The following is a 24,626-nucleotide window of genomic DNA, read 5'->3' as shown; positions in this document are numbered from 1 at the left end:
TCCAATTTGTCTATAAATTGGATGAATTTCTTCAATCCCTAGGAATCAGATTATCGAATTTCTAATCACTTTGTCAAATCAATCACGCTTCGAGTACTCTTGGGCCACAATCTTGTCTACTTGCTTTCATCTCATGTGTATGCACTTGAAGGTGAGATCCACAAATAAAGGCTATTTGAAGAAGAAAGAAGGACAATGGAGCTGCATGAAGGAAGCATTCAGATCTACATTTGGTTTGCATAGTCTTTAGTTTTGAATGTTTTATTTTCATATCTTTATTGAGTGTGTTTAGGATTGATCATTGCATTTGAGCTTTCGTGATTGAACTAGATTAGTTTTGATATGCTTTGATGATTTCCACATTTCCTAGTCACAAATATAATCTATTGACAACTGATTCACCCACCCCCTCTCAATTGTCCACCGATTATTCTAACAATTGGATCATAAACCAATACAACTGATTCACCAAAGTCCATCAGTTAGGGTTTATAATATCAACATGTAGGGTTTAGCGGTTGATCTCACTCCTTCTCTAGTAACACTGATTACCTTCACAAGCTCACATATTGATTGCTAAACAATATTATAACATCATTACCAGTTAATTGACACAAATGGAAACATAAAATTTTATTAATGCAATCTTCATGCAAATGCCAATAGAGAGATTATGTATGTGAGGCGATTTTGTAAGGGTTATTCCGGTAAAGGGTTTAGGGTTTCAAATCGGAACAGATAAAGATTAAACTGGAACTTTATTCAGGCAGAGAAGATGCTATCTTAGAAGTTCATCTCTTCTTTGGATTGTAGTCTAGATCTATATATAGTCAGTGAGACTCCTTTTTTTGATTGAGCAGTGTGCTCTAAGCTGTAAACCTTCCTGCAAGTGCAAGCCTCTTATATTTTATAATATCTCTTCATATGGCCAATGAATTGATATTGTGGGTCACAAATCCCACTATGGTTTTTCCTCTTTGAGATTTTCCATGTGTAATTCAGCGTGTTATGATTCTCATTTATGTGATTGGCTTATTGGTTGCTTTACTTATTTCAATTATGTATGTACTAGTATACCGGTTAGTGTATGCATGTTTTAATAAGGCTAAAATTGATCATTTCGATATAACACTGATTCACCCCCCTCTTAGTGTTATTGGATTCCAACAAATTCAACTCTTTCAAGTGTAGAAGAGAATTGAACCACATCTTCTTGTTTAGGTTTCTTTGGCTATAATATAACAAAAGGAGAGTTATTTTCTCTAAAAATAACACTTCTGCTATGTATTACCTTTTATGCAATAGGGTCCCAAAGTTGTATCATTTCATCACATAATTATATCGAATAAAGATACATTTCATAGCCTTTTTCTCCAACGTTGTTAACTTGTCCTTTGGCACATGTGCATATGCCTTCTAAACAAAAACTCTAAGATGTCTCAATGAAGGGTTGCGACTTAACCATGCTTCCATAGGCATGTTATCAATAAGATATAATCAAGGAGACTTGTTAATTAGGTAGTAAGTAATGGTAATAGATTCATCCCAAAAAAATTATTCTAGACTAGCACCACTCAAAATACTCCTAGCCTTATCCATCATTGTCTTGTTCATTCTTTTTGTAACTCCATTCAGTTGTGGAGCATACAAAGTTGTCTTATATCTATTAATGCCACAGTTTTTATAGAATCTATCAAAATCATTAGAGAAAAATTCACCACCATTATTATTCCTCAAAAATAGATTTTTCTTTCTAATCTGCAACTCAACCATTTTTTAAAATTCTTTAAATCAACTTAAAACTTCAGATTTACTCTTTAAAAAATATAACCATGTCCTTCTAATAGAATCATCAATAAATGAAACATTATAGGTGGATTTTCTAATGGAAGGAACACCTACAAGACCAAACATATCAGAATGAAAGATTCAAATCACCACAAGATTTATGAGAACTCAAGTAAAACTAAACATGGTTTTGTTTTCCATAAATATAATGCTTACAAAAATCAAAGTCAAGATTATAATCATCCAAAAACTCAACAAGGTTTTTATTTTTCAAGGTCCTTAGACCCTTTCCTCCAATGTGGCCATGTCTTTGGTGCCATAACATAGTCTTGCCTGCAAGTAACTTTGCTTCAGAAGAGAGATTACCCTTAGGAACCCAGAACCCATGTCCATCCATTAACGATGAAACCCTCAAATATTTCAATGAAGTTTCTCCACATTTTTTATTTTATACAAGTGTTATTACACTCAATAGTGTATTCCTATAGCTTATACAAAGTTTCAAACCTAACACCTCTATCTATCACCATAGCACCCTTAATCATCTTACATCCTACATCAGAAAATACTACCTACACATCCGCATCTACCTGTTTGCTGACAAATAATAAATTTCATTTTAATTTAGGAATAAGAATAAACTTTAGTGGTGAATTTTTCCAATTGGTGAATAGTTGGGATCGGGGATTTTGAAATTTTCAAATATGAGAATCGAGGGTCTAACACTCATTTGCCTTATTTTTTTGTATTTTTCGCTATAGCCAAAGTGTTTTTTAACCATATTTTGGATCCAGCCATACTTTGTGTGCCTTTTTTTCCAACAACTTATAGAGTTCCAATCTACATGCACCCATTTAATCACCAATACGAGCTAAGCAGTTAGATACAACAATCATTTAGGAAGACCCATTTCGCTAACTGTTTTGTAAGTTATCACTTAGTAAGATCTATTTTCGCCAACTGTGTTGTGAGTGAGTGAAAATTATAGGTCCATGATCACCTTGGAAATCAAAATGTATCATTTTTTTAGCTAGGGAGATTCACCCATTTTCACTCAACGATGTCAATAGCTCACTTAAATTCGTCAAAATTTAAGATTAATTTTTAAAATGACTTGCCAAATTTACCAAATTTGGATTGGTATAAATATAGTCAAAACTTGGTACTATATTATCCCAATTTGTTATATTTTGATCTCTTTATAGTCAATTTAGATAGACAATTTTCTACTACAAACATTGTTGTATAATGGACTTTGACAAAACTAATTTGTAACTATGAGTGAAAATTTCCTTTTCAATATTATAAGATTATATATCTATAGAGTTTGCAAATTTAAGTTTATTTTTTAAATTATTTAGTGGGGTTTCATTTATTTCATGAGTAATCAGGACTCAGGGGACAAAGGTCTATCTTCTTAGTTCTTAGTTTCTATTTCTTTTAGTTTGTATTTATTGACAAATGTTGAGTAGAGAGAGTCTTGAAAATGTTGAAGGGAGGCCATCAAAGCACAAAAATAGAAGCATAAGATCATACTACAGTAATATTAATATTGGCAATCCATCCAAGGGAGGTACAAAATCTATACTTGTAGATGGAACAAAAAATATTGTTGAAGGAGAAACCTCCAATAAAGATCAAAATTAGATAATCGAGACAGATACCAACGTCGTATCTAATGTTCCAATGGAATTGGATTCCCACAATAGTTGGAATAAGTCAATTGAGGTTGATGTCAATGTTGCAGGATATGTTGATGTGAAAGACCCAGATGATGTTGTTGAGAAAGGGAAAAAGAAGAAGAAAATCAAAAGTTGGCGAGTGGGAAATGACAAGGAATTTTCAATTGGATTAGGTGTCAAGGTACCAATTCATTGAAGAAGTACAAAATCCAAATAAAGATGAGCCTTCAACAAAATGAAAGTGTATGATTTATAGTTGGAAACTAAAAAGGAACAAGAAGTTGTAGCTAAAGCTGGAGACTATAGAGAAGCATATCAGTAAAGTGTATGAAAAACCAATCATAGATGGAAAAGAATGATCTGTGACTAGATGGAGAACAAACGAAGAATGTAAACATGTTAAGTGTGAAGAAGAGTATAAAGAGCATATGCAAATATTAGAGAAGAATGCTAAACATAAAGGTTGAATTGAGGCTCAATTCAAGCATTTGATGTTAGAAACATTCAAGTCAAAAACTATTTAGTTGAGTGTTGTTTTTCATCTTTTGAAAAATGGTCATCCTATGTCAGATTGCCTTGACTTTTCTCCTTTATTAGGATATTTGAATGTTCCTAGATTTCCTCGAAAACATTGGTCAAAAAATAGTGAATGGGAATGGGCAAGTTGTCTTGCTGATGTGGAAATAGATGATGTAAAGGAAAATATTGAATAGTCAAACTTTATTACATTATCTTTAGACAATGTTACAACAATAGTGAAGAGGGGAAAATAGATTAGAAGGTCAAATGATCAAAACATTATGAAATAAACATCCAGAATGCTAAAATATCATTAAAAGACCATTTCACCTTGCTATTTTACCTTCTCCTTCGGATTGAGCTTGATGAAGTGAAGGCGCCCCTTGATAATGCTCCACTTGATGTGCTCCTTTGATTACTGGATGTGGATGGCTCTCCAATGTTGTGCACAAATGGAATGGATTTGAAAAATGATAAGGATGAGATGATCAAGTTGCCAAGATGATTTCCTAGGCTTAAAAGGACAGCATAAACTTATTGGATTGGATGGAGCCCTATTTTATAGGAAGAGGAGAGGAAAATGAATGGCTAGGATGAATTTGAGATGAAGGGCTATGATTTACTTGTGAGCTCACACAAGGTCCAAGAGAGGGTGTGGAGACCAAGAAATATGCCTTAAAGGCATTTTGTATCTCCACACTCCACAAGATGCATTGGAGGAATTAAAAATTCTCCAAAAAAGGATATCATGGGGATTGGAGGAATAAAAAGGAATTAAAAATTCCTTGGGAGAGGGGATGCCTAGAGGAATGTGTGATATTGAAAATCTTACATTCACCTAGGAAAAGAGCATTTGAAGCTAGTGGCTAGATGAAAAGGACAAAGAGTTGACTTTGTGGCTAATCATGATGATTAACCATTAACAACTCATTAGGAGGGGGATTAGAGGAAATGTTAGGTGGGATTAATATTTGTAGGAGAATTTGACTAGGAGAGAGAATGAGTGGAGGAAATAAAAAATTAGAAGAATAATGTTAAGTGAGTTTAGGGAGTTTCTAGAAGAATGAATTAAGAAGATGATTTGTAGGAATCATGTAGGCTAACTAATTAATTGAAATTAATTAGCTAAGAGGAAGATTTGTGAGGTTTTAATTTTTTTAGAAGAATAAATAAAGGGATTGATTTATTAAATAAATCAATCATATGCTATAGTGACAATATTAATTATATTTAATTAATATTGAGAGGAATTTGAATTAACATAATTAATTAATTAATTATGCGAGGAATAATTAAAATAATTATTTTTAAGTGTCTAAATTTTGCCCCTCTTTGAAGCGAGGCATGATGACACATTGATTCAAAGAATTATCTTGTTTTGATGTTGATATTGGTTTGATAGGATGCCTTGACTCTTTATTGATAGATTATGGTATGGTGATGCCCCCTTGGGAGATCAATTGAGGTATTTGATCTTTGGAGTTTTATGAAATTGATATCCCGATAGATTTGATTTGATTCGATTGATAAGATCTAGATTTAGTTTGGTTTCAAGAAGAATTCATCCTGTATAAGACATGGTTGATCATAATATCTAGTTTGAGGAAGGATTCATCCTATATAAGACATGACTAGAGTGTCTGGCTTCAGGAAGGATACATCCTATATAAGACATGACTAATCACAAAGTCCAGTTTTAGGAAGGATTCATCTTGTATAAGACATGAGCAGAGTGTCTGGTTTCAGGAAGGATACATCCTGTATAAGACATGACTGATCACAACGTCTAGTTTTAGGAAGGATTCATCCTATATAAGACATGATCAGAGTGTCTGGTTTCAGGAAGGATACATCCTGTATAAGACATGACTGATCACAACATCTAGTTTCAGGAAGGATTCATCCTGTATAAGACATGATCAGATCACAATGTCTGATTTCAGGAAGGATTCATCCTGTATAAGACATGATTAGAGTGTCTAGTTTCAGGAAGGATACATCCTATATAAGACATGAATCGGAATCAGAATTGATTATGTGAGGAAAAAAAAATAGAGGAAGAAAAATTAAGGTGGAAGGGATAGATGAGGAACAAATATGAAGCAGTCGTGAGGTATTTGGAAAGAAGAATATGAGATGCAAGACTGCAAAGGAAAATGGGGGCAATTGAGAACTCCATGGGATTATTGAGTTTAGGATTTGATGGAATGATGGTGAGATTTTGTGCACAACAAACGTGGAGAGCCAACCTAGTTTGATGTTGCCCTAAGTGACTTGCACCATTGATTATAGAAATCAGGATGCCATGAGAAACCCAGGGCGTGGACTGACTCTATAGACAAATGAGAATTTCTTGCACATAACAATGTGAGTGTTAAGAAACACTAATACAGAGTTGTGGGTTCATGCAAGGAAACCCTCAAACACACCGATACCTCTTGTACATGAGAAGGTAAGTGTTGATAAACACTAGTACTAGGTCGCCGATTTATACAAGAAGGATCCAAAACATGCCATACTATGAAATATGCCCCAATATGCACCTATCATAATGTACCTAGATATGGAAGAACCCAGGCAATCGTAAATACTGCCAGTCATAGGGCAAAAGATGCAAGCCTATATGAAAAGATCTAACAAAATCTAACAAGTCTCTTCCTTGTGACCACATGATACCTCTTGCCAAGAGTAGAACTAGGATGGAGGATTAGGTTGCCAGGTGAGGGAAAGAGTCATCCTTAGGGAAAAGTGGGCTTTTGGATTAGGCAAGCAGTTTAATCTATGGAGATGTGGATTAGCTATATTTAGATCTCAAAAATCTGTGCAGATGCGGATGCCCCTAGCAGGTTTTTCGACAGGTACAATGTTGGAAACCCATCCAGCATAATCTATTGGTTTGATAAATTCTGCGTCTAACATCTTTTGGAGTTAAATATAATGTGTTGCTGGGCAGCAAGGTTTCCAATGAGAGCTTGGAATTGGGTGGCGTTGATGTTATTAGGAATGCGTGATTGGAGAAGGGCTTGTTCCAAAATTTCTTTATGGACCAAGGAAGTCTTGAGAAGTTCAAAAATGGAGATCTGTGCAGGTGTCTTCCCAAGTTGATCAAGGAGGTCATATCAGCGGGTGGAAGACATGGGTGGGGGGTTTGGTGGGGGAGGGACTCCTTAAATGGTGACTTTACCTTGGTGTGTAGTTGCATTGCAGTCATTCTAGAAATGGGAGGTGGAAGGCGTGGTGCCTTGAATGACTATCCTAGTAGGATTTGATCTACTTTGGGAAGAAGGAGGATTGACTCCTTGCATGGTTATGACATTGACATGATTGTTTGTAGGTTCAATGCAACCTACTAAAAAATCAAAGCCAGTTATGTGATTAGCGTAGTCACAACCCATTGCGTTAGATGATGAGCCTTTTCCTTTATCATGATTTGGGAAGGGTTCCTGGTACATTTTGAGTTTGTCATTGTTATTACTAGGTTTTGCATTTGCTACTTCAATCTCACCTCTACCAATGAGATCTTGTATGTAGATATTCAATTTCATACACTTGCATGTATCATGTCCCTTGATACGATGGTATTCACAATGCTCATTTTCATTATACCATCTTGGTTTAGGTTGATTGGGGTCAAATGAGCAAGTGATTGGAAAAACCACTGCACCTGCTTGGACAAGTTTCTGAAACACCATTTCGATAGGCTCAGCCAAAGGAGTGAAATCTCTTGGAGTCCTATTTTTCAATCGGGGTGGTCATCCCTCGATTGAGACATTGTTGTGAGGTTTTCAGGATTGATTTTGATTATTTTGATTGTTGAATTGATGATTATTGGTGGTGGATTTTGGGGGAGCGGCCACGGTTTGGACTCGCTTTGCATCAGTTACACCATCATTGACCACGTTTTTGTTCTTGGACCAGAATTTTGGCTTGTCGTTATGATAAGAGGAAGAACTTTGTGTTGACTTCTGGTAATGTTTCAAGGTTCCTTCTTCCAACAAGACACGTTTGAGGACGAGGCCCTTATCGGTCAATTTTTGGAAGGACTTGATACATTGAGATTTTAAAGGTCTTTAAAGTTCAGGCACCAAGTTCTTTTGGAATAGTTCAATTTGATGTTGTTCTAGCATGTTCCACTAGAATTTCTTGATAAGATGTCACCATCTTTGTAGGAAATTGGCGAAGGTTTCTCCGGGTTTTTGTTTTGTATTACATAAGTCCATCATAGATACATCATTGCCCATGTTGTATGCATAGTGGGCCACAAATTTTTCTGCCAAGTCTAGAAAAGAGACAATGGAACCTCATGGTAAAGATGAGAACCATGCCAAGGCATCTCCCGTGAGACTTTTGGGAAAGAGTCGGCAAAGATAAAGGTCACTATAGGAGACTTCTTGGCATAAGATGTGGAATTCTTGGACATGGTTGTGGGGATCTCCTTTGCCTTAATACTTGGTGAATTTAGGGATCTCAAATCCCGGGGGATATGGTGCAACTGATATAGATGGGTTGTAAGGACAAGGGCAAAACTCTTCGAATGAGTGATTTTTTCTTTTATTAGTCCTTTGTTTCATGTCCTTGATGATATTTTTCATGTTTTGAATTTCCTTGATGAGGTCTTGTTGTGGGCTTTGATAATGATGAAGTGTATTTGCCCCAAGAATTGGATGAGCCAAAGAAGGTGCACCACCACCAATATATTGATATGATGAGGAGGTGGGAATGTGGGATGTGATGATTGATGTTGCTGGGGTTTGAGTGACATTTGGTTGTGGCCTACAAACAGTTGTGATGGGATTGAATATGGCCCGGATAAAATTTGCGACATTGTTGGGAGGAAGGGAAGTTGGTGGAATAGATTTATGTGGTTGAATATTAGGAGGTGGTATAGAAGTTTGTTGGAGAATAGATGAGATTGGATTTGATAGTGGTATGGATGGTAAGGAGGAAGAAGGTGGGATGGAGACTACAATAGGAGGTACCGTGGGTGGCATTGATTGAGCCTAGATGATTGATGGGGCTGCAATTGATTGAGTTTGAATAGTAGGTGCAACACTTTGTGTGGGAGCGAGGTCTCCTTGTGGTTGTTGGGTGAGAGTGGATCTATTAAATTTAGGTGGAAGTTGAGCTCCATGTTCAAGGAGCATTTTCAGAAATGTAGTAGGATTGTGTTTAATAAACTTTTCCATCATCTCTTGGTTATAAGAATCTGCTAGGAAAGTTTACACTTCCGGACAAAGTTCATCTTAGTTAACCATGTCAAGATTTTGACTTTGATCTTGATTGCTAGGTTGCCCACTTTGTGTATGATCTTGCATGGGATCTTCATATAGGACAACAATGTCCGGCATGCCATATTGTTGTTCAGCCATCTTTTTCTTTTGGGATTGAGTTGCGACCATACACGATATTTGAAATGAAAAGACTTAGGAAAAATGTGATAAAAGGACTTAAGAAATTTGTGATGAAAGGATTTAAGAAATTTGTGATGAAAGGATTTAAGAAATTTGAGGATGAAAGGACTTAAGAAATTTGTGATGAAAGGATTTAAGAAATTTGTGATGAAAGGATTTAAGAAATTTGAGGATGATTGATGGAGGAGGTATAGTAGTGATGGTTTAGAAGAAACTTGATAACTAGGTTGTCTTTGACATGAATACGACTTAATGGAGGATCGATTTGAAAGGCAAGTTGTATGAAGGGATATAACCACCCTGATTTGGATGATAATAGGTGTTTCAAAGGACAAACTTGAATGTTGACGTAGAGGATAAACTCTTAGCTTCTCTCTTAGGCTTATGAAAAATGGGATGGATAGAGTTTTGATGCAATTTTGGACTTTGTGTGGGTAATGACTTGGACAATTGTTTGTGTCTTGACAAATATTTTTGCAAAGTGTTTGGAGATAGTGATGTGTTTTTAGTCTACTCTTGGCAAGTATGTATCAAACAAAGTAAACACAGTGATCAAATGCATATTATATCAAAGACACTCATGCTCATATACAACATTCTTAAGGTTGGCAAGGACAATAGTCATTGAATCCCAATTGGTTTCCCATCTATGCTTACCCAGAGTGGACACTTAGATGCTTGACCCCACTGGCTCCCCTCCATGACACTCACTTCTTGGGGCAGCCAAGCATCAATTCCCATGAAAACTCCTCATGGCGAACTTTGTGTCTCTACTAAGGGCCGTAAGAATATGAGCTGCTTCAGAGGTCCGACTTCTTGCACCAATGACTAGAAGGTTTTTGGCCACTATGAACAAGGTGTTTAGTAAGTCTTCCCATTAGGATCTACCCTTCAAAGTTGTGCAAGCACAATTGAGGCCTATAGCCCAACGAAGCACCAAGAACTTAGTAGTCATGCAAGCATGATTGAGATCTCTAGGATCCTACTAAGCACCCAATGTGAGAGTGAACTCTCATATAGCCCCAACCATTAACCCTTTAATAGTCAATGGCCTATTTATTATAGTGAGTTTGGAAACCCAGGTCTGGGTGTACTCACTTGGGTCGTTCCCCTCTTACCTTCTCAAAGAGAAAGTTGGGAGGGCAGGCCTGCTAGAGGTAAACACACAATCAAACAAGAAAAGGTTGGAGGGTCTGAATTTCTGATCATCTAGTAAGACAAGAGCATACTTTCCTACCTTTATGCTTTTCTTAAAGACACATAAGACAATGGTTCATTCCATTTTAATTAATATCTAGGTGCCTAATTTAAATAAATGCACAATATTTGGTTGAATCAACTAGGCAACCTACAAAACCACTTGATTAGTAGTTTGAAAATGGAGTCTTCAAAAAGCATCCTACAAAACAACTTGATTAGTAGTTTGGAAAAATAGAGTCTTCAACAAGCGTCCTACAAAACAATTTGATTAGTTTAGAAAAATAGAGTCTTCAACAAGCGTCCTGCAAAAAACAACAAAATGACAAAAATATTAATTTTTTTGATTTTATGGGAATGAATAGAAAACCATGAATAAAAATTTTTTTACTAATGACAAATGTGGATTTGAAGAAAGCTTTGATGGGTAAATGGGGTTTGACTAGGTTTTTGCCACTTTCCAAGGGATAGGCAAGCGAAAAATGGGGATTTTGGAGGAGAGATGAAGAAATGGGAAAATTTGTCAAAGAGGGGCAAAGAAGCAAAAGTTGGAGATGGATAATATGAGAAAAATTTGGAGGTGATTGGATAAAAGGGGAAGGAGTTATGACAAACCCTAAAAATAGAGAAATATGGGATTTTGGGCTTCAAAAAGTGGATTTTTGGGATAAGGTCCCCAAGGAAAGAAATGTGGAAAATGGCAATGTGAAGAATCTAGTGAAGTTTGGAGGAAAAAGGAGTCGAGATAAAGAAGATATGGCGAAAAAATAGATTTTTTTTTTTTTTAACCTTAGATTTAACAGAGCAGACAAAAACCCTAAATTTAATAGAGCAAAAACCCTAAATTTAACATAATAAAAAAAAATGTCAAAGGTCCAGATTTCTGATTGTCTAGATAGACAAGAGCATAATCTCCTCCTTTCACACTTTCCTACGGTCAGACAGATTATATTTAAACAAAGTAGATAACATGAATTGAAAAAGAAAAAAGAAATGCAGACTACAGTTAGCGCCTAAAAATTTCATACAGATTAACAAAGCAGATAGTAGCACTAAATAGATAGAAAAGTGTCAAAGGTCCAGATTTCTGATGGTCTAGATAGACAAGAGCATACTCTCCTATTTTCACACTTTCCTGTGGTCAGAGCATATAGTCGTACTAAACAGAATAGAAAAGTGAAAGGTCTGGATTTCTGATTGTCTATATAGACAAGAGCATACTCTCCTACTTTCACACAAATTATAATTAAATAGAGCAGATAACAGAGTAAATAATAGATCAGATAACAAGAATTCAAATTCCCATAAAAATGCTCATGCTAATTGTAGATCTATTGTACTGAAACTGAAACTGAAACAGAAAACAAACAGAAACAAAAATGAAACAAAAACAGAAAAGAAGTTGTTGCGCAGAAATACAGAGCCGCTATTCTGGAACCTGCAATTTTTATTTATTTTTTTTGCAGTTGTGCTATTCTGGAACTTGTGTCTCACAACTCACAAAAGCTTAAAAACAAAACATTAAATCTTAGGGACGTGGGTCCTACTGGGCATGCCAAAATGAAGAGGGGAAAACAAACTAGAAGGTCAAATGATCAAAACATAATGAAATAAACATGCAGAATGCTAAAGTATCATTAAAAGACTATTCACATTGCTATTTTACCTTCTCCTTCGGATTGAGCTTGATGAAGTGAAGGCACCCCTTGATTATGCTCCACTTGATGTTGTTAGTCCTAATATAGAAAGCTAATGTACTGAGAGGGGAGGGGTGAATCATTACTCCAAAATTTTTCTCTGATAATAACCTTACTGTTATGCATAGACAGAATAGTGCAGTAACATAAAATAAAACTATAATCAACAGATAACAATCATACATGATTCACTCCATAACACATATATTTTGGTCATACAGAAACTCTTGGTTAGAGAGAAAAAATGCTGTGGGGATGGCACCCACAACTTCACTACTGCAATAATAAATAATGCTTGGTTAGAGCTACATTTAGCTATTTCTGATAGCTTACCCTATTAGGAGTATTAAGATCAGTTAGATCTACCTTACTAAAAGATTTTTACAACACTATATAAGTGTAGCACTTGGTTAAAGGATTTACAATTTATAGACTTGGTTAGAGTCTTTTACCGTGTTAAAGGTTTCTCTTACAACTTCAAAATATTTCAATAAAATCATTACAAATAGTTGCAACTTTACATCTAAAATGCTAAAGTAGATTCTATGTGCTCTGAATAAGATTACCTAGCTCGTAGCATACCTCGGTAACCCATAGTGAAACTCAATAAACCCTTCTATTTACTCTGTTCATCGACTGTTCACTGATAACCTTCTCGGTGACCTCTCTGTGTCTCTGTAACAGTCTTCCTTCATGCATACACTCTGTTATCTCTTATTGCATGTCTTGTTGCATATCATATTTTTTGTGATTAATTTCTAACCCTAGAATCATGCTGTATAAATAGATCTCTTACAGCGGTGATTTGATTCATTTCTTTGATCTTACAAAAGATTCTTTGAATGAATAACTAAAAAAAATATTTCATTGGTTAGATTGACCTTGTAAACATACACAATCTCCTAGTGCAATTTCCAATGCAAAAATAGTTAGATGTGCCTCGATCTTGTAACACGTTTCCATGTGCATGTCTAGGTTCAATGTATTTGGTAAAACATTTCACTCAGTGAATATCAACTCAGTGAGTTAACTTTATCACTCGGTAGCCATGAAACTTTACTCGGTAATCATCTCGATGAATACTACGTTTTGTGACTGCTTTCTTTAGTAACCAACTAGACTATTCATATCGACTTCTCTGAGTGTACCGACGGCATGATTTGGTAATACTAACCTAATAGAATATATAGTATGACATTGGATATGAAACTAATGGCAATTTGATAAGTAGTAACAATCTCCCCTTTTGACATTAGTTGAGATGTTTGACAAAAACTACTTACAAAGTCATAACTCAATTATCAAAACTATATTACTCTCCAAGTGTAGAATTACTCCCCCTTTGCTGGGCTTTCCTCTTTGTAGTATCATAATATTACTCCCCCTTTTCGACAAACATTAAAAACTTAATTTCCATCTGGAGGCGGTAACTGATGAAAAATAGTCTTATACTTGGTTCGGGTGTCAGTGAGGGCGACTGAGAGTGAGTCCTTGAGACTTTCCATAAGAGAGTTTTGTGCTTGAATATCATATAAGAGTGATATCAAGCCATTAAGAGTGCTTCACGCTTGTGTAGTTGATAAGCTTGTAGCTCGGTTGAGCTGCTCCTGTACTGATGAGAGATGAGGAAGGAATAATGTTTGAAGGGTCATTATATCTATCCTAATTTTATGCTCTTCATTCCTCAATTCTAACTGTTGAGCCATGAGCTATTGTAGCATTTTGTAAAAAGTCTGAACTGAATGAGGCTCAGTGGTCAACTTGGATGAGATATCGGTGATCTCTTTCTCAATTGCATTAGTCTTATTTTTGATATCTTTAATAAATAAAGAAAATGTACATGATTTCTGGAATAAATAAAGAATGTGCTTGAGTTGAGTGGACAACTCAACAATGAATTTGACAAGTTTTACCTTGCCAATAGCAATTGATTTTTGTACTTCCTCTATCATTTTTGTTCTAAGCTCTTTATCCTTGAGCTTGCTTAAGTACTCGGATGCATCAACTCCAGACATTTCAATCTGATTAAGGAGTTCATCCAACTGAATATGGATGGTTGCATCAGTTTACATTGTTGCTGATGGTAGCATTTCTGTGAGTAGTGTCTTAACCTTCTGAAGTACTTTGTTCTTTTTCTATATGGCCAGTTGCTTCTCCTGTTCGGCCTTTGCTTTGCATAGTTCACTAAATTCAGTGAGTGCTTTCCCTTTCAATTTGGAAATGTCTACATTGGGCAACACAATTGGTTTAGATAAGTCAAATTTAAAACCATTCTTTCTCACCTTCTTCTCTTTTCCTTTGGTCTATGGCACTAAGACAAGTGCTTGTGAGGCTTACTGTCCCTTGGTAGGTTGCTCGGTAGATGCAACACTTTGGTCTGTACTTGTAGCAGTTGCAGTGTCTTTGGGTGGTTCAGTGCTAGGGGTCTCAGCTGTAATATTTGTAGTGCTTATCTATGCTTGAGATGTTTAATCTTTGGTTGTGTCACCCACAGCTTTAGATTTGTTGCCTTTGGTAGCTTGCTTGGTGTCCTTGGGAGTTTCGGTTGAGACTGGTGGCTTCACTGGTAGATAAGGTTGAACTTGTTCTAAGACCGATTCACTAGACACAAGTTTTGCATAAGTGGTGCCTTCAATCATTTCCTGCTCTGGTACGGCTTCATCCATTACATCTTCATCAATTTGTATAGTGTCAACTGGGTCTAGACCTTGCTCGGTGACATCTAGATCTTGCTCGGTGACATCAACAATTTCAATTTGAGATTGTTCACCGACATCATTTTGTTTGAAGATCTCCTGCCACTTGGCTTTAGTCTCATTTTCCACATCAATATATAGCCATTCATCAATTTTAAGGCTCTCTATATCACAAGAAATTTTGAATTGTATGTGGACAAATGCTCCTTGATTTCAGCTATGGACATGTCAAGAAAAAGATGGACTAGACTTCTTTCTCTTATTTGTCTCTCTGAATCCATTGCATATTTCCATTTGTTGTCAATATGTGAGTAGAGTTCACTCGGAAGTGACTTTTCTAGTTCTAATGGTGCTAACCAAAACTTCAGAAGTGTACATATGATAGCTTCTTCAATCTGTCATTTCTCATCATTATTCCTAGACTCATACTTAACATATCTGAATCCTACAAATCCACCGTATTCTTTGAGATTGGCACAAAAGTTTTCAACACTGTGAATGTTTACCTTTTTTCTTTTCACAATTTGGAATTTGTTTGCATCATCAGACTCTGTATCAGTCGACTCTTTTGCCAAAATGAGTCTCTGAGTAGATTTCTTGTAAGTCTTTGTTACCTTAGGAATGGCAAAAGTCTTTTGTTTCTTGCTCGGTGATGCAGCTGATGCTCTGGTGTTGGGTCTCTTTGTTGGTGGAGTTGGTAGGGCCTTTGTGATGTCCTGCTTCTTTCTTTTTAGAACTTTTCCCTTTGGCAACTTTGTGCTCAATGTTATTGCAGCCTCTTGTGCTTCTGATTCTTCCTCGGTTATGGCAAGATTGCCTTTGACAGGTGTAGATGAGGATTCTTCTCTGAATTTCTTAGATAAAGCCTTTATCATCTTTGTAGCTTTTCTTGTAGCCTTAGGAACTACAATGCTCATTTTTACTTTCATCTTCACCTCTTCATAGGTTCCATACCTTAGTTTAGTTGCATGCCTTGGCAGTGATAGATACGCATCAATTTGTTGCTGTGTGATATCATAATCAAATTCATAACCCATTGGTTGCAATGATTGAATCCTCGGTTCAACAACATTTATATAGCAATAATCAGTGTCGACTTCAAAACATATATTGTCCTTGTATTTTTTGACCAGCTTTGGTGGGATCCTGTACCTGTTGTGCATTTTCTCATGGAATTTGCTAAAGTAATCATCCATGATATCATTAAAGTTATCTCCTAACTTCTTGATGTAATCATTGATCTGATGGGTGATAGGTCAGTGTAGCTCCCATACTACTTTACCGACTGAAGGAAAGAACTTCTCAAAATAGAAAAACATATAGACAAGTAGTGAACCAAACTTTAGTGTGTTTTCTAAGTTGTTCTTCTTTGGCTTCCTTATTGTGTTTAGGTTCTCAAATAAGTTCTTTAGTAGCACTTCACATAAGTCTACTTTCATTCCCTTCTTTACTATTTTGTAGGCCAAGTCCACTGCAGCACATGGTACACTGTTTTTCCTTGCAGATTGGAAGAAATAGTAACCAATAACTCTGATTGCAAAGTTTAGTTTAGCATTAGTGACATTAATCAATTTTAGTCCTCGGTAATCAGATTCTACTCAGGTTAGACTGATTAGCTCCTTTTGTGATATCATTTTATGTGCACGAGCATGATTGTAGATGGGATATCCGGTGATTAGGTGAATGACTTCCTTTGTGATCTTGAACGGTTGCTCTTGTAGCCACTTGAAATCATCATGTACTTTGCTCAATACAAACTTAACCCACTGGGGTTTGAACTCATGGGGATAGACTAGGGCTTCAGTTAATCCCTTCATTCTGATATGCTAGAATTTTCTATCCAGTTTGCCATCAATGCACAGTTCATCATATGTGTCACTAATCTCTACATGACTGAGTTCCTCAACATAGTATTTCATAAAGAATCTGACATCTTCTACCAATAAGACTTGATCCGGGATGAATGAAAATGCAGTTTTATCATCCAGTTCTGAGGCAACTTTAGGAGTTAGGGAATATTTCAGTGAGGGCTTCTCCACATTTTGGACAACTACAGGGTCTTGGATCTTGGGCACCATGGTAGATTTTGGGTAAGATTCGACAAGTTATCCTTAGGGTTTACAAGTGACTGACTCTTCACACTTGGTAGACAATAGCAATTTGACTAGATCGAAAACCAGATAAACAGTGTGAATAGATTGATGTAAATACCTCGAAATTCGCTCTGAATGAAGTTTGATCACTTTGATTCACTCTGCTCTGCTTCTCAAAAACATGGGTGAATGAAAATGACTACGAAAACACTTTTAAGTACTCAAAAATACCTTATTGGGCTTTGTGCAAGTTAGGTCAAGATATTAAATGCACTCGGTTTACCTTTTACTGATTTACTCCATTTTCCATTTTCACCAAGTACCCAACTTTGCTTCATTAACCGACTTGATAGGTTTCCTCTATACACCGACTTGACAGGTTTCCTGTATAGTATATAAACTAACTAATTGCATCTTAACTATGCAGATTTTGAATTTTGTATATAATAGAATAGGAATTGTTATGATTCAACTTTTAAAGAATGCAGTCTCTTCATACCTTTCCTTGACTAATTTGAAATAGGTGCACCTAACTCGGTAGGTAAGGTGCTTTCTTCATTAGACATAATTTCTTTCTTTTTCCAAATCATCTTGAATTTTTCTTTTATCTTTTTAGTGTCTCTTCTCAGTTGATCTCTGCAATCTCCAGCTAAATGTCCAGTTTTGTGACAATGAAAACATGCCATACCGGGATTTTTCCATGATCTCCAATTGTTCATTCCAAACCTTATAAAACAATTGGCACTTATATGTCCATATCTTCCACAACATTCACTTCATATCCTTGTATTGTAATCCCATTGCAATGCAGCATATTGTTGGTAAGGATCTGTGTGAGTTCAGTAACCTCTAGTGTTTTCTCGGTGTGGATATTTCATGTAGTTATTTTGCTTAAACCAGCACTTCTCGATACTATGTCCATATCTATTGTAGTTTCTACAAAACCCTTTGAATTTTGCCTTCTGATAGTTGTTAATAGACTTTGTCGTACATTGATTAGGTGTGTGACCATATTTATTGCAATTATAACAATATCCATTGGACTTAGAGATTTTCGGTTGCTTACCTTTTCTGATCTGGTATATGTTGGCAGTATGACCTTGATTTCCACAGTAGTAGCAAATAGGCTTCTTCCTTTTGATTTTATTCCTTTTTTTGGCTTGTTTTGATGATTCTTCTCTCTCAGTAGTATGAATTCCTTTCTCGGTAGAGTCTTTTCCTTTGTAACCGAGTCCTCCATCTTTGTAGAGTCTTCTTGTATTTAGTTGCTCATCCAACATCTTTGATGCTTCATAACTTTTCTCCAATGATTCTTTGAATTTCTTTTCTATTTCAAGCTCACCAGTCAACCTTGATACTTCAAGTTTCAATGATTGATTTTCATCATTCTTCAGAATTGCTTCATGATGTGCATAACCTAGTTGATCTGTCATATTCTGTTGAATACCAGTTAACCTTATGATTTCATCCTCCTTATTAGATACTAGAGCTTCAAGTTGTTTTTTCTCTCTTTGTAGATCTATTGCTTTATCCTTAGCTATCCTTAATGCATCTAGATTTTTAGTCATTTGTGTACTTAAATGTTCATGTTCTCTTTTCATTGCTTTTAGTTGATCAACCAATGCTTTGTTCTTTTCTTTCAACATTCCAATCATTTCTTCAGTTTCTTCAGATATATTATTCTCAGATGATGTCTCGATTTGTCCTACTAGCTCTTAAGAATCTTGCAAGTCATCAGATAATCTTCTCCTTACTTTCAGAGATTTTTGCATTTGCCTCTGCATGTCTGCAATCACTTGACTTGCATTATCCATCTCTTCTTGAAGATGCACAATCCTCTGAGATTTTTTGTAGCCTTCCATTGCTAAGATCTTTCTCTTTAGGTAGTTAAACCCTTTTCCAAGATTCAAGCTCTGATACCAATTATTAGTCCCAATATAGAAAGCTAATGTACTAAGAGGGGAGGGGTGAATCAGTACTCCAAAACTTTTCGCTGATAATAACCTTACTATTATGCATAGACAAAATAGTGCAATAACATAAAATAAAACTATAATCAACAGATAACAATCATACATGATTCACTCCATAACACATATATTTTGGTCATGCAGAAACTCTTGGTTAGAGAGAAAAACTGCGGTGGGGATGGCACCCACAACTTCACTACTACAATAATAAATAATGCTCAATTAGAGCTACATCTAGCTATTTCTAATAGCTTACCCTATTAGGAGTATTAAGATTAGTTAGATCTACCTTAGTAAAGGATTTTTACAACACTATATAAGTGTAGCACCTAGTTAGAGGATTTACAATTTATAGACTTGGTTAGAGTCTTTTACCCTGTTAAAGGTTTCTCTTACAACTTCAAAATATTTCAATAAAATCATTACAAATATCTGCAACTTTACATCTGAAATGCTAAAGCAGATTCTATGTTCTTTGAATAAGATTACCTAGCTTGTAGCATACCTCAGTAACCCATAACGAAACTTGGTAAACCCTTGTGTTTACTCTGTTTGTTGACTGTTCACTGATAACCTTCTCGGTGACCTCTTTGTGTCTCTATAATAGTCTTCCTTCATGCATACACTCTGTTATCTCTTATTGCATGTCTTGTTGCATATCATATTTTTTTTGGTTATTTTCTAACCCTAGAATCATGTTGTATAAATAGATCTCTTACAGCGGTGATCTGATTCATTGTTTCGATCTTACAAAATATTTTTCGAATGAATAACTAAACAAAATATCTCATTCGTTAGATTGACCTTGTAAACATACACAATCTCCTAGTGCAATTTCCAATGCAAAAACAGTTAGATGTGCTCAATCTTGTAACACATTTCCATGTTCATGTCTAGGTTCAATGTATCTGGTAAAATGTTTCACTCGGTGAATATCAACTTGGTGAGTTAACTTTATCACTCGGTAGCCATAAAAATTTATTTGGTAATCAACTCGGTGAATACTATGTTCTGTGACTGCTTTCTTTAGTAACCGACTAGACTGTTCATACCAACTTCTCTAAGTGTACCGACTACATGATTCGGTAATACTAACCAACTAGAATATATAGTATGACTTTCGATATGAAACAAATGGCAATTTGATAAGTAGTAATCGATGTGCTCCTTTGATTGTTGAATGTGGATGGCTCTCCAATGTTGTGCACAAATGGAATGGATTTGAAAAATGATAAGGATGAGATGATCAAGTTGCCAAGATGATTTCCTGGGCTCAAAAGGGCAGCATAAACTTACTGGATTTCAAGATGTTTTGAATGAAAGGATGGAGCCCTATTTTATAGGAAGAGGAGAGGAAAATGAATGGCTAGGATGAATTCAAGATGAAGGGCTAAGATTTACTTGTGAGCTCACACAAGGTCCAAGAGAGGGTGTGGGGACCAAGAAATATGCCTTATCAATTGCCGAAAATTTTTTATGGGTACAAGATGATAGAGCTACAGTGTTTCAAGGTCATTGGTATGGTCTTTGTAGAAAGATACCAAGTTTTATTTCACCATAAATGACTAGCATTCACTGCATGGCCCACAGACTAAATTTAGCTTTAAGAATTGTGAGCAAATTTGAATCAATAGCTAGAGTTGAAAATATGGTTCGCAAGCTATACTGATTTTTTTGTCGAAGTCCCAAATGATTTGTAGAATTTCAAAAATTTGTCGATTGAATAACCAATGGAAACAAGCTTCTTAAAGATGTTGATACGAGATGAATCTCCTTGTAGAGACCAATAGAAAGAGTTTTCCTTGAATATAAATCCCTGATTGGACTAATGTACAAATAACAAGGGTCAGTAGACAAAGCTTGAGAGAATTTACATAGGTTAAGTGATGTAGAGACACTCTTAATATTTATTGGTATTCTCCCCCTTTTGAATGAAATGGGAAAACTTGTGAAAGTAGCTCAAGAAATAACTCTTTATATTCAGAATAATACTAGTCTATGTAGAAGGTTAATAATGACCCTTGATAATATGTAATCTATCACAAGAGCCTTTTATAAAGGAAGAATTTGCCAGCTAGAATCTAATGACAGATCTAGAAAATCGTAACAATTATTTAAATTTTAACACTAGATGAGAGTTATGTATATGCGTACACGTATATGAGGTACTGATGTACTAGTATACCACTAGTGGTTACAAATGCTCAAGTAGAATGATAGATATACATGTTATCAAGGAAGCTTTTAACCAAATGATCGGTTATATAAAAGAGACGTTAAAGAGAATTGCTAAAGAGGTTTCAAATGAGATTTTAAGTCGATTCCCTCGAGATGAACTATTAGAATCCATGTGTATTATGTATTGTAATTATTGGGTTAGTTGTAAAATTAATTATTTCAAAAAGTTACAGTGCTTGATTGATCATTTTGTAATAGATCTATATGCAATAATGATGGAAAGGAAACAAAAATAGATGGAATTTTTGAAAAGCAAAAGCTCTCACAAACATCATTTTAATTTTCAATAATAATAACCTTGAAAGCTAAGGCATTAGAAATACCCCACCTACCAGGATCAATAACAACGGTTTGTAGAAAAATAAGTCAAAGCCCAGTATTGTGTGATGTACTATAAAAATTAATCAAAACTTCTAATTTGTGTCCATGATATTGGGATCTGTTGAGTATGAGAGAGCTTTAAGTGCATTGGGGTTATTGAAATAAAAGACAAGGAACACACTAGAGAAGGATTTAGAAATTTTTTTGAGGGTGTATACAAGTATGATGTTGAGATTTTTTCTTATGAAAGGGTACTAACAATCTAGAACTCCATTCGTAAGAGGAGTAGGTTGTGAAACACTTCAAAGGTTGATGTTGTTCCTGATGGAGAAATTGATGGTGGCACATCGAATGATAGTGATGATTTTATTTTAAAGGGAAGTACGTAGATGCAACAAGATGATTCAGAGGATGTAGAAGAAATTGTAGAATAGGAGGAGTCAGATTCTGATTGGCATTTCAAATTTGTTGGCACTGACAATTGAGAAAATAACATTTTCAAGGTATTTATAGTTTTTACTTCAATTCATATTGATTACTATGGGCTAGTGCAAAATGCAAACTATAATTGTCTAATTTATGATATTTAATACCTTTTTACTCTATGAATGAATGTTGACAAGCAATTGCAATTTTTAAAATTTCTATGATTCATTACATAATTTAAATTGTAAAAGTTTTCTTCAAATTTCATTTATTTAACATAATTTTTTAATTTGTCTAATACTGAGGTGCATCGTGTATACATTAAGTCTTTCCCCTAAATTATACTTATTCCCTAATATCATTGAACAATGAAGACTGGTAGTCTAGTAGAAATATAGAACATAGCCATCCTACTACCACACGAGACATAACTGTACGATCAAGGGACTATGCGGGATATGATTTCTTACTTGATATTGTGTATCTCACCACTTTGTGATGCTTTCTTTAAGTGCCAAATCAAATTTCTGGGGTGATGTGGGAAGGCATAAAACATAACCTCAAAGTTCATTTATTAGTTGAAGTGTGAATTATCATCCTCGATGGGGCCCATATGCCACATCTACAGGAAATTAGACAACTATCATATTTCTATTGTATCCTGATAGCCTTAGTGATGAATTACTATTGCTTGAACCATAAGTCATGGATATGCTTTCACATGTGGGACCAACCTTTAGGTCCATTTCTAGGTGTAAGATCTAACTAAACAAAATTTATACAAAGTGTAGCCGGAAGGGAGACACATGTCAAGGTGGACCCCTGGTCGGAAAAAAGTTTTTCAAAGTTCATTAAAAACAATTTATTTTCATTTCCATTTTCATCGGATCGCATTGATTTAGTGTATTGCATATTCATATGGTGGATCAATTTTTCAATTACTTTATAATTATGAAATTTTTTTTATTAGTCCAAGTATGCATCATCATCCTCGATGGGGCCCATACGCAACATCTACAGGAACTTAGACAAATGTCATCTTTCTATTGTATCGCGATAGCCTTAGTGATGAACTATTATTCATTGAACCATGAGCCATGGAAGAACTTTTACATGTGTGACCATCCTTTAGGTCCAACTTTGTGCATAAGATCTGACTAAAAAAAATCCATACAAAGAGTAGCCAGAATAGAGACATGTGTAAAGGTGGACCCCTGCTCAGAGCAACATTTTTTTAAGTTCATTAAAAATAGTTTATTTTAATTTCTATTTCTATCGGATTGCATTGGTCTAGTCTATCACATATTCATATGGTAGGTCGATTTGTCATTTAGTAAGCTTTTATTTCAGAACTTTATAATTATGAAAAATCATTTATTAGTCCAAGTGTGCATCATCTATTAAACAACTCAGATATCCAATGAACAACTAAGAGAGGGGGGTGAATAAGTTGTTAACAGATTATAGAACTTTAAGCTTTAAAAAATTATTCGCACATAGATAATACTATATCCCGAAAACCCATATACATGATCTATAAAGAGCTATTACATAATTTTTATACCAACCCAGGACCTAAACAATTAGGTCAGCCACCTAAAAGATAATACAATAAATTCATAATATAAACTCACAATCCAATGATCAACTAAGTCAGTGTTGGATTGAAACAACATAATACAATCAATAGATCCAATCGAAAACGCATCAAGATCATCCACCAACACATTACATAAACCAGTCCATAACCTAGCCGAATAAGATAGCATTAGGTCCAGACCCAAATCCAACACCACCCATCAATAGGAACACAAACAAGATAACCACCAGCATCCTGAAAGTCATCTAGATGGTGCGCCAATACAAGTTATCACATGCATCAAAAGATCTTCAAGAAAGCTCTATCGATAGAACACTTAACGGTGACCTAAAAGCTTACTAGAACAAATGATAGCTCCCGAGTCATCAAATACTGAACCAACTAATCATGATGCACATCTAAATAGCATGAATGACAAATCCAAACCAATTCCACAAACTGAAGCATACCAGATGAATATCATAATCCAACCGCTCTACTAGAACCTACTAGAAACTGATAAACAACCAAAACAATCAGTGTTGCCATCAATGACAAAACATCAATACAACACATAATCAATTCCTCTAATTGCCAACAATCTCCCCCTTTGGCATTGATGGCAACACTAGATGTGAAAAACATCCAACTACAAAGAAATGCCAAACAAGTGTTGGCAGTTGACACTCATTGGATTCATTTTGTTGTCATTGATGGCAACAAGATATGATGGAAGTCATAAACTGACACTAGGAAGCATAGACAGGAGATACCAACTCTGGAGCATTCAGGGCTACACTAGCACCGACACCAACATCAATACTTAAATCAATTTATAATTAATATTTTCAAGGCCGACATTTTTGTAAATGTATTGTAAGTCGACATAAGGTATATCATTTGTAATAGGTATATAGGTTAGTCTGCTAGGTTAATTTTTAAAAGGTAATGAGACATATGATATATGTGGATATAGGATAATATAGCAGAATTGTATGATGCAAAATAT

This window comes from Cryptomeria japonica, chromosome 9 (assembly GCF_030272615.1).
Source record: "Cryptomeria japonica chromosome 9, Sugi_1.0, whole genome shotgun sequence".
In the NCBI taxonomy this organism is placed as follows: domain Eukaryota; kingdom Viridiplantae; phylum Streptophyta; class Pinopsida; order Cupressales; family Cupressaceae; genus Cryptomeria; species Cryptomeria japonica.
Note: the sequence above shows the minus strand (reverse complement) of the source record.